General features: G+C 32.9%; 1 long non-coding RNA gene across 1 annotated transcript; it reads left to right on the forward strand.

Moving 5' to 3' along the window:
* Positions 1–2,637: 2,637 nt before the first annotated feature.
* On the forward strand, positions 2,638–10,536 carry LOC106678482 (uncharacterized). The gene is made up of 3 exons (XR_001342779.2): positions 2,638–2,796; positions 2,874–2,976; positions 10,295–10,536. It is a non-coding gene; the product is annotated as an uncharacterized lncRNA (long non-coding RNA).
* The last annotated feature ends 87 nt before the right edge of the window (positions 10,537–10,623 follow it).

The following is a 10,623-nucleotide window of genomic DNA, read 5'->3' on the forward strand; positions in this document are numbered from 1 at the left end:
ATTAAATCTAGTTAAATTTACTATAAAATAGTTAATTATGTCTATCTTTGTAGGAGTAGTAGTTTTTTCATATTTGACAAAATAAACTCACAAAATGTTAATTTCTAGTAGTTCGTATAAAATGTTGGATTTTTGAAAAAGTATACATCTAGATCCATAAGACGCACAAATTTCTGCCAACACTCAAAATATAGAAAATTTAACTTACTATAAAGTAGTTTATGACACTTATCTTCGTAGGGTTAGCAGTTTTCATGATATTCACATATGAATATAAATTTGGCAAATGTAAATTTGTCCGAAAAACTATAAATCAATTTATTTGAGCGAATCTCATGTAAACTACTACTCCTACGAAGATAAACATCATAAACTACTTTATAGCTCATTAAACTAGCTTTAATTGGAATGCTAATAGACATATGTATGACAAATGATTTTTGAGATATAAATTTTTCAAAATGAATTCACTTACTACTGATATTTCAGTACGTATTTTTATGAAATGTTGCTTTTTAAAAAGCTATAACTCGAAAACTATTTAAAATAAATAAGTCTATTGGGGCTCATATTTTAGCAAATTTACTCTTCTTTAAATAACGTTCTCTTAAGTTTTCTTATGTTGTTCCTACTTTCTAAGATATAGAGCTCCAAATGAAAAATTAGTTTTTTTTATCGCTTTGAAACAGCCGCCATTTTTTATTCCCCCTATCTATACTTGCCAGACCTATCAATTTTGACTAGTAATTATACATAGCTTTCATTAAAGTAATCAAAAATTGTAGTGAGATAACTGCCTTTTTTCTCCTCTTGGGCTCTTGTATTATAGGGTGAATTAACGGGAACTTGTTCGATCAAAGAATGTCAATTGTAATTTGCTAATTTTTAATAAATAGGCTGACAATTCTACTGAAGGAGAATATAAAGGTGTTCAACTGTTTATTAACGTTGAGAGAAGGATTCGAGCTATATTCAATGTGACGCACTAACAATCACAGAGCGAGGTGAATGACGAACTGCACTTGCGGCCATGACACATGAGACTCGTACAAAATAGTAAAGAAAATATTTATGAGAAACAAACCTTTCGCCCCAATTTGCTAGGCTTCATCAGGGCTAAATGAGAATAGGACACGAACGTTGAAAAATAGAAAGGGCAATAGAATATACAATGAGTTAAAAAAGTTACTTAAAGATGAATGCAATTAAAATAATATAAATATTGATAAATTGTTAATGTACAACTAGAGTAATAAATAGTAAAATAATACTTAATAGAAGTAGTAACAAATACAGCAAGATTAAAATAATTTTTTTTTTTATTGCTTATTTATTGTAATTTACAACTGTACAAAATAATACAATAGGTAAATATGTAGTATGTTTCATATACACTTGAAAATCTTGGGAAGGAACCACCCATTGGTGGTACTTCAAACATTTATTTAAACTAGAAGCTCTCTTGGCCACGCCTTGGAGAATTATCAGGGATTGTTAAGGATGAAAGATTAAGAATTAATGGGTTAGGATGGTTAAGGAGTTTGGAATGAAAAGACGCATATCTGTTTTGGGCCAATTCTGTAACGAATGGGAGGTTAAGGTCTTTGTGAATGAGTTTATTTGTGACGTAATAAGGAGCATCAAGGATTTTACGTAGGATTTTGGATTGTAACGATTGGATGCGGGAAGAATGGTGGAGCCCCAGAGCTCAATTCCATATGTCCAAATTGGTCTGATTATTGTAGTGTGTACTAATTTTTTGTAGTGAATGGGAAATTTAGAGCGTTTGTCAAGTAAGTGTTGTAGCAATCGGAATCTACGAGCAGTTTCTTGTCGTTTCAGTCTTGTGTGTGGATTCTAAGTAAGTCTCTAGTCAAGATGGAGTCACGGAGTCACGGAGTGAAGTATCGAATCTGCTCAACAGGCGTTAGTGGTCAAAGTAAATTTGATCCAGATACATTTGAAAATTTAAGTCATAAAATGACCCAGTAAAAAATAATGGAGTTTGTTGAACAAATAAACAAAGGAATGAAAAGAGATAATAGATGAAAAATGATAATAAAGATCTTCACCAAAGGTAGGAACAAAATATGAAAGGTGTGACTTAACTGATACCCAGACTATCTTCCTATAATCCATTTCATCAAATGTAGTAGGTCATCTATCAACCTTTAAATAAAAATAAACGTATTTATTTAAATATTTCAACTATTTTATTACCTCTAAAGTAAAGGTAGGTACTTCTAAACAATAAAACTCGACCAAAGTTTTAGAAATGAATTTCTGATAAATATTAAAATACAAAAAAGATTACACTGGAAAACAGTGTAGTATATAGAAATTAAGTAAAATTAGATTTGTGAAAAATTAGATGTGGATGAAACTAATTGCTAAACGTTTCCATGGATACGATATTAATTTTTTCATAAATAAGGGTCGTATACATGGCGATTGTAGCTATTAGTTTCATCTGTATCTAATTTTTTCCCATCTTTGATTAAAATAAGTATCCCTTGAAGAACGATGTCCAAACTGGAGGATTAAAATAATTTAAAACACATCCTAATAATAAAAAAAGTTATCTAATCGCATTTGTCTATCATAGCCATCAGGATTTATCTAAATCCCTTCCAATGATTGTCAGGTTTATAATTTTAGAATATCGTTAAGAAATAATGATCGAGGCTGTTGTGTTGTTATGTGCTGTATCCATATTTATCTATCCATCCGCCAATTGTCTTCCTTCAGTTTTCCACAAATCGGCCTTTTCCAAAAAAGTTTTAAAAATCCCTGAACGTAAGTACACATATTTTAATTTTTATTTTTAATAGTTCATTTGGTTCTTTAATTCACAAACCTAATTAACATTCTAGATATGATATATTGCGGATCTGGATTGTGTTGCCCAGATATTATGGATTGCTGTTATTATGAGTGCTGTTGCCTCCTAAACCAGGAAACCAAAAAAAAAATTGTGTAAGTTTTATATTATTATAGAATAAAACTTTTGTGTTAAGTTAATTCGATGTACTTGAAGGTTGAAATAATCAATATAATGCAGTGGGGTGAAAGTGGGGGTCCCAGTCTGAACTGGAACACCTCAATCCAGCTCTCCCCTTCCCAAAGGCAAAGATAGCAGTTACCTTCTTATTCGACCGAAAACTTATAAAAACACACAATTTTATGGAAAAACAAATGTAGACTACAAAAATGTTCATCTGATTATAGTGGGACTTTGTGCTAAATATTCAGGGTGTTTTTATATTTATTTTTAGCAAATATCATGAAACCTCCAACAAAGGTAAACGTCTTTTATTTATTGACATTTACAACTGTATAAAAAATACATCAAGCAAATTTGAAGTAAGATCATAATGATATGATACAGCATGTAGAGAAACTACCCTGTAGTAGAACTCAACATTTTACAATATAAGGTCACGATACCATCTTCTTTCCAGGCGCCTCCCAGGATTGCCAGAAATGGAAGAGGAAGCAAGGTTAGAAACTAGAGGATTTGGGTGGTTAGGGAGTTCACAATAGAAGGAATGATATCGGGTTCGGGCGAGATCGGTTTCATAAGGAACATTTAGGTCTTTCTGGATGGTTTTATTAGTAATTTGATGGTTTAGTGGAGCCCCAAAGCTCAACTCCGTATATCCATATTGGCCTTATAATAGTCATGTAGATCAGTCTTTTGTAATGGATTGGCAATTTAGACCGTTTGTCTAGTAAATGTTGCAATAGTCGGGATCTGCGTCCAGTTTCCAGTCTTTTTAGTCATGTGAGAGGATTCCAGGTTTGTCGTTTGTCAAGATGCAGTCCATGATAACGAATCTGTTCTACAGGGGTAAGAGCCACATTAATAAAGTATACTGTAGGGCAGTCGCCAGGTTAACGACGAATTGTAAAGGTGATTTGATGGGATTTGTTGGGATTTATTTTTATCCTCCAATTTCGACACCATTCTTCGAGGGTTGTGATATGGGACTTGAAAGTTTGGGGTGAAATCAATGGTTTATTATTAACTATGAGCACTCATGTGTCATCAGCATACGTGGTGAGGATAGTGTTAGGAGTTGTTGGAGTGTTAGCTGACGGGACAAAGGATACTACCTAGAGGAACACCAGCGGATTGAAAATAGAGGGTTGAAAAGTAACCATTTTGGTTTACTTGGAATAATCTATTAGTAAGTAGGGAACGGATGATGAGAAACTGTGTATGAGGTAGGAGTTTACGGAGTTTGTAAAGCAGTCCCGGGTGCCAGAATCGATCAAAAGCCTACTCTATATCGAATAAAACTCCCGCGGATAAACGTCTTAAACTACTTTATAGCATATTAAACTAGCTTTGATTTGAGTCCCAATTGACTAATGTCTCCTGAAAAAAAGTTTTCCAAAAATAAATTCTGTTTTTCTTTCTGAAATGTTGCTTATTTTAAAAAACTGTATATCGCAAACTTGAATGATTATACGAAAAAATTGAATGAACAGAGCTCTATTAGAGTTCATATTTTAGCAGATTTATTTTACTTTATAGAGCTCCCGATGAAAATTTGTTTTCTATGCTTATGCTTAGCAGACTCATGATTTGTGATTATACATAGTTTTCATTAATATAATAAAAAAATTGGGATTAAATAACTGACTTTTTTCAAGTGCACAACAAAACTTAGCAACAATATTTAGTTCAACCGTGGGAGTATCTTTACTGCTTCTTTGAAAATATTTGCTAAATTAAGTAGCAGGCCAATGCTTTGTTTGAGGAAAACTCACATTTGACACCATCCTACGTCATCGTTACTAGCTTTAATAGCCTATAATCTTAGGTGCGATCCCAAATTCTTAAATAGAACTATAAATTTTATACATCTTGCTATTTAGGAGGATTTAAAATCTATAACCTGATGATTTGTCGTCACTCTATATTCAGATTATATTCCAAAATGATACTGAGATTGAAGATTTGGTTGAAGAAATTACAACGGCGCTTATTCATCCCTATTCCGTCAGTCTTCTGGTGTACCTCAGGGTAGTATCCTTGGTCCTATTCTTTATACAGTTTTCACAGCTGACATTCCAACCCATCCTAACACAATCCTCACTACGTATGCCGATGACATATGTCTATTATCAGTGAACAATGATCCTTACATTGTATCCCAAACCCTCCAATCCCACATCACCACTCTTGAAGAATGGTGCCAAAACTGAAGGATTAAAATAAATTCCAATAAATCCCACCAAATCACATTTACCCTTCGTCCTAAACCTTCATCTTGCCCAACAGTATCTTTTAATAATACCCCACTCATTCCTGTTGAACAGATCCGTTACTTAAGACTACATCTCGACAAACGACTGACATGGAATCCTCACACTAAACTAAAAAGACAAGAAACTGTTCGTAGATTCAGACTATTGCAACATTTACTAGACAAACGGTCTAAATTGCCAATCCATTACAAAAGACTGATGACTATTATAAGGCCAATCTGGACATACGGAGTTGAGCTTTGGGGCTCCACTAAACCATCAAATTCCTCCAGAATCCAATCCTTACAGTCCAAAATCCTTCGTAAAATCCTTAATGCTCCTTACTTTCTCACAAATCAAGTCATCCATCAGGACCTCAATATTCCATATGTTGCCGATTTGGCCAGAACCAGATACCGTTCCTTCCATAATAAACTTGTCAACCAACCAAATCCACTTGTTTCTAACCTGGCTTCTCCTTCATTACCTAATAATCCTCCTAAGCATCTGAAAAGAAGATGGCCTCGAGATCTGCTTCTCTAGAAATGTTATTGGAGTTCTATCAGTGGGTAGATTCTCCACATGTTTTTATCATGTTACTATGTCACCTATAGCAAATTTACTTGTTGTATATATGTGTATACAGTTGTAAATATCAATAAATAAATTATTAAAAAAAAAATAAATAATATTACCTGTTGGTCAGACTTCTGAGTTAAGTTAGTTAAGGTCATAATTTATACTAGACATCTGACCAATGGTGTCACATAGCTGTGAAACTTGTGTATTTACCTTAGAAAGCGAAAAGATTTTGAAGAGAAACGTATTCAAAATAATATGTGAATCAATCTGTGAGAAAGATAACTGGAAGAACAGGATGAATTCTGAACTTGCATAAACGTTCAGATAAATGTGATCGTTCTTCAGAAGACACCAGTTGAGATGGTTAAGACATAAAAAGTGAATAACTGTGTAGAGGATATCCACAAAACGTCAGGAAAGAGAATGTTGAGGAGGATCGATAAGGGTTCGTTCTCACTTACTGTGAAAAGATAGTATAAGGAAATTTATCTCATGGTAAACGGGTTGTACTATTTTTTTAAAAATATTATTGGATGTGATCATGACAAAAATCTTTATGGTTATCTTTAATGCCATTAGAAATTGAAATTGTAAATTGTAACTCTTCTATGCCTGAAGAATCCAGATTCCGTAAAATAACCATAAAGATTTTCTTGGATTCAGGTGAGCAAAATGAGATAAAAACCGATGTCACGTTAGGAATGTACTGGTGAGAGAAATGGTCAGTCTTACCGTTGCGAGGAGACGAGAGCAAAACTGAATTGAGTATAGGTGGGAAGGTAAAAGAGGAAGTAACATTAACTAGCTGCAATAACAACATCAAAGGGTTAAAGGTAGACCAAAGTATAAACAACACAGATAACATTTTTTTTAAAATTATTTATTTAATGTAATTAACAACTGTACAAAATAATACAATAGGTAAATATGTTGTATGTTTCATATACAATGAAGAAAATCTTGGGAAGTAACCACCTATTGGTGGTACTTCAAATATTAATTTAAATTGGAAGGTCCCGTGGCCATCTTCTTTTCAGACGCCTCGAAGGATTATCAGGGATTGTTAAGGATGAAAGATTAAGAATTAATGGGTTAGGATGGGTTAGGATGGTTAAGGAGTTTGGAATGAAAAGACGCATTTCTGTTTTGGGTCAAATCTGCAACGAATGGGATGTTAAGGTCTTTGTGAATGAGTTGTGACGTAATAAGGAGCATCAAGGATTTCACGTTGGATTTTTGATTGTAACAATTGGATGGGGGAAGAATTTGATGGTTTGGTGGAGCCCCAGAGCTCAATAGCATATTTTTTGTAATGAATGGGAAGTTTAGAGCGTTTGTCAAGTAAGTGTTGTAGCAATCGGAATCTACGAGCAGTTTCTTGTCGTTTCGGTCTTGTGTGTGGATTCCAAGTAAGTCTCTTGTCAAGATGGAGTCCTAAGTATCGAATCTGTTCAACAGGCGTTAGTGAGATAAAATATAGGAGTTTATTTCCCAATGTGAGCAAAACGCTCAAGGCAACACCTCTCCCGGGTTAAAAGAAATACAGTCAGATGCAGGTAGGGAGTAGGGAGTAGGGAGTAGGGAGTAGGAAGTAGGGAGTTAGTTTTTGCGTTAAGCAGCCGAGTACGGCTTCGAAACTAATTTACTGTATCTAGATCGTTCGGTGGTTAGAACCGTGGAGTGTAATGTAAATAACCAAACAAAATGAATTCGGCTCCTGTTTGCTGCAATTGGTAATCAAACCAATCCTTTCTTCAACATTTGTACAATATGGGATCTCTGTTCCAAGTTAACCCATTCGAGACTAATTGCACCTAGTGTGTAATATGCATACCTGGGCCAAAAAGACCGACTGCATACCGTGTGAGCACAATTGTCCTTAAATTGCAATCATCAGACAGCATGGAAGAAGGGGTTGTTAGAACAAGACTGGTTTAAAACAAAATTTATCCTAAGTGTGAAAAATAAAATTTTATGTTCGCTTTTTGTTGGATTATGTTCGGGTGATTGTTTAAGGGTTATCATTCTGGACAACAAAAGTAAGGGTCACCCTTCTACGAAAAATTCATTATGTTTTACTGCTTCTTAAAATTTTATGTTTATATAAGTTTATATTCTTTTTTTTTTATTTAGTTCATTTTATATATAATTATATTTTTTTCTTTATTGCTGAACATAAAATAAGAATTTGATGTTACCCGACTATTTTTGGAATAAATGTTGTTAAATTTATATAATGTGTTTTTATTTTATTTAAAAGCTTCCTACTTTGTCACAAATAAAATGACCCACAAAGACCTTAATGTTCCATTTGTAACCGATCTAGCCCGAACCAGACATCAATCCTTCCATTACAAACTCCCTAACTACTCAAACCCCCTAGTTTTTAACCTTGTATCCTCTTGCAGTTTCTCTACACGCCTGTAACACTCCATTTTAACTAAGATCAAATTTACTGAATGTATTATATCCTGCGAGGCGCCTAAAAGAAGATGGCCTCGAGACCTTATATTGTCAAAATGTTTTTAGAGTGCTACCATTGGGTAGTTTCTCTACATGCTTGTACCATACCATTATGATTTCCTCAAAATTACTTGATGTATTTATGTACAGTTGTAAATATGCAAATATATGGAATGTAAATATACGGATGCAAAATTCATTATAGCAATTTACTAACTACCTCAAATCTATTTGAAACTTTTTAAAATGTAAATCATAATTGTAAATATGTAATTTTAATTGTAAATATGTAATTGTAATATATTGTAACATGTAATTGTAATTGTTAATTTGTAACTTTCTCACTTTGTTAATATGTCAATTGTTATCTACTAACTTTGTAAACTCAGTGTAAATGGCCCTAGAGGTCGAAACACCTAAATAAATAAATAAATAAATAAATAAATAAAAATAAATATCAATAAATAAATTTAAAAAAAAAGTATTTAATCTCGCACACACGGCGTGCAATCATCTTATTTATACAATGGGAGTTACATAGCGACTGATGCAAACATGTTTTTTTTAATCAAAAGTAGTCAATAGAAACCAAATAAATTATTGAATTCTGAGGATGGTCTCCAATAATATGTGCTGTCTCCAATGGGTTACACGATTCACATAGGAACTTGAAGAATTCAAGAAAAGCTCTTGGTGAGAAATAATTAAAAAATTTTACAATTCACACAGCTGTTTTTGTTACAATAACTTTTGGGAAAATGATACAGCTAAACAGAATATTTTAGGAAAAACTTCATTTTGTCATGGAACTGTCTTCATCTTCGTCATCACATCCATTTCTTCTATGAATTCGAAGTCACGGTTTATCGGAAATGGCGTTTCAAGATAATTTTCAGCTTTCCTAGCACTCCAATATTTAGCTAAATGTGGTAAAGTTGGAAGAAAAGTAATTCTTTAAGCCTGTACATTCGATATTGTTAATATTTGCATGTTTTCGAGTTTGAATTCTCAAATCGTTTGTAATTGTTATTTAAATAGTTTAATTGCGTCATGGACCTGTCTTCTTTAAAAGGCCAGGGCAAAGACATAAAAGTGAGGATATTTCCAGCTTTCCTAGCATTCCAATAATTACCTAAGTAAGGTATAACCACAAATAAAGTTATTTGTCAAACCTTACCGTTTTATATTGTTATGCATTTCATGTTTGATGGCTCAAATTATTTAGTGATATTCTGTAACTGTTTTTAAATACGTTGAGCTCATAGTACTGCTGTAGTGTCATGGCCCTGTCTACCTTCTTTATTTTTTAGTTATTTCCATTATAGTAAATAAAATTGCTAATAAATAAAAGTATTTAAGGGGGCATAATTTTCTTAGAACTTGAGGTCGAAATATTATACACAATAGGGGTATTCATGATCTATGTTAAAGCGTGTTAAATGGAAAAACTCATGTTAAATCGAAAAAAATTGCCTTCTTTTGCCGTGGTAAAACGAAATAACATTTAACATGGCTGAGAGTCTGTTACTTGGTCAGTTAAATCGAGAATGACGTCACACAATAGACCAGTTGAGATCGCCGCCATATTAGTTGTCAATTAGCTCATCTTCATTCTCTTCCTCACAAGTTTGAAGATCAATAAGACACTCATAAGCTAAACTTTCACACAAATTCCACTTTTCACTCACTCTAGGCATGTTTTAATTAATTACTTAAATCTAAACTGAAGTAAACAATAACAAGGAAGGAAGGTTATAAACATAAAGGCTTATACAACAAGTTGCTGAGAAAATCCGCTAGGGACTCTTATGCATTTAACGTTTAACATGACTTCAAATAGGGCTGCTCACAATCCTATAGTTATAACATTTAACATGGTAAAACATATAACATTTAACACAACATCATGAATACCCCTAATATATGTCAGATTCTGATTCAGATACAGTAATTTGTTTTTACTTTAATTTCAATATTATTTATATTTTCTTAGGGTTGTGACTCCATATCAATGTGAATATAAAGGACAAAAGATATATAATAATACAAATTCAGAAATCTATAACGATTAAGTTCAGATGTTATGACAGAAATGAATCTACTAAGCAGCGGCACACACACATATAAATAAATAATAAATATCTGTAATTACACCTGTGTTTACCAATTGGTTTATAATGTCGTTTGACGATCAATTTTCTATGAATGTAAAAGTAAATAAAGAATTGAATCAGCTCCTTGTTTTTTTTCTTTATTGCTTCCTCACTTTTAGCAATGTTTTTTTTTTCTTGTCAAGATGGAGTCCTAAGTATCGAATCTGTT

The sequence above is a fragment of the Halyomorpha halys genome, unplaced genomic scaffold (assembly GCF_000696795.3).
Source record: "Halyomorpha halys isolate HHAL.00 unplaced genomic scaffold, Hhal_1.1 Scaffold11.1, whole genome shotgun sequence".
Lineage (NCBI taxonomy): Eukaryota > Metazoa > Arthropoda > Insecta > Hemiptera > Pentatomidae > Halyomorpha > Halyomorpha halys.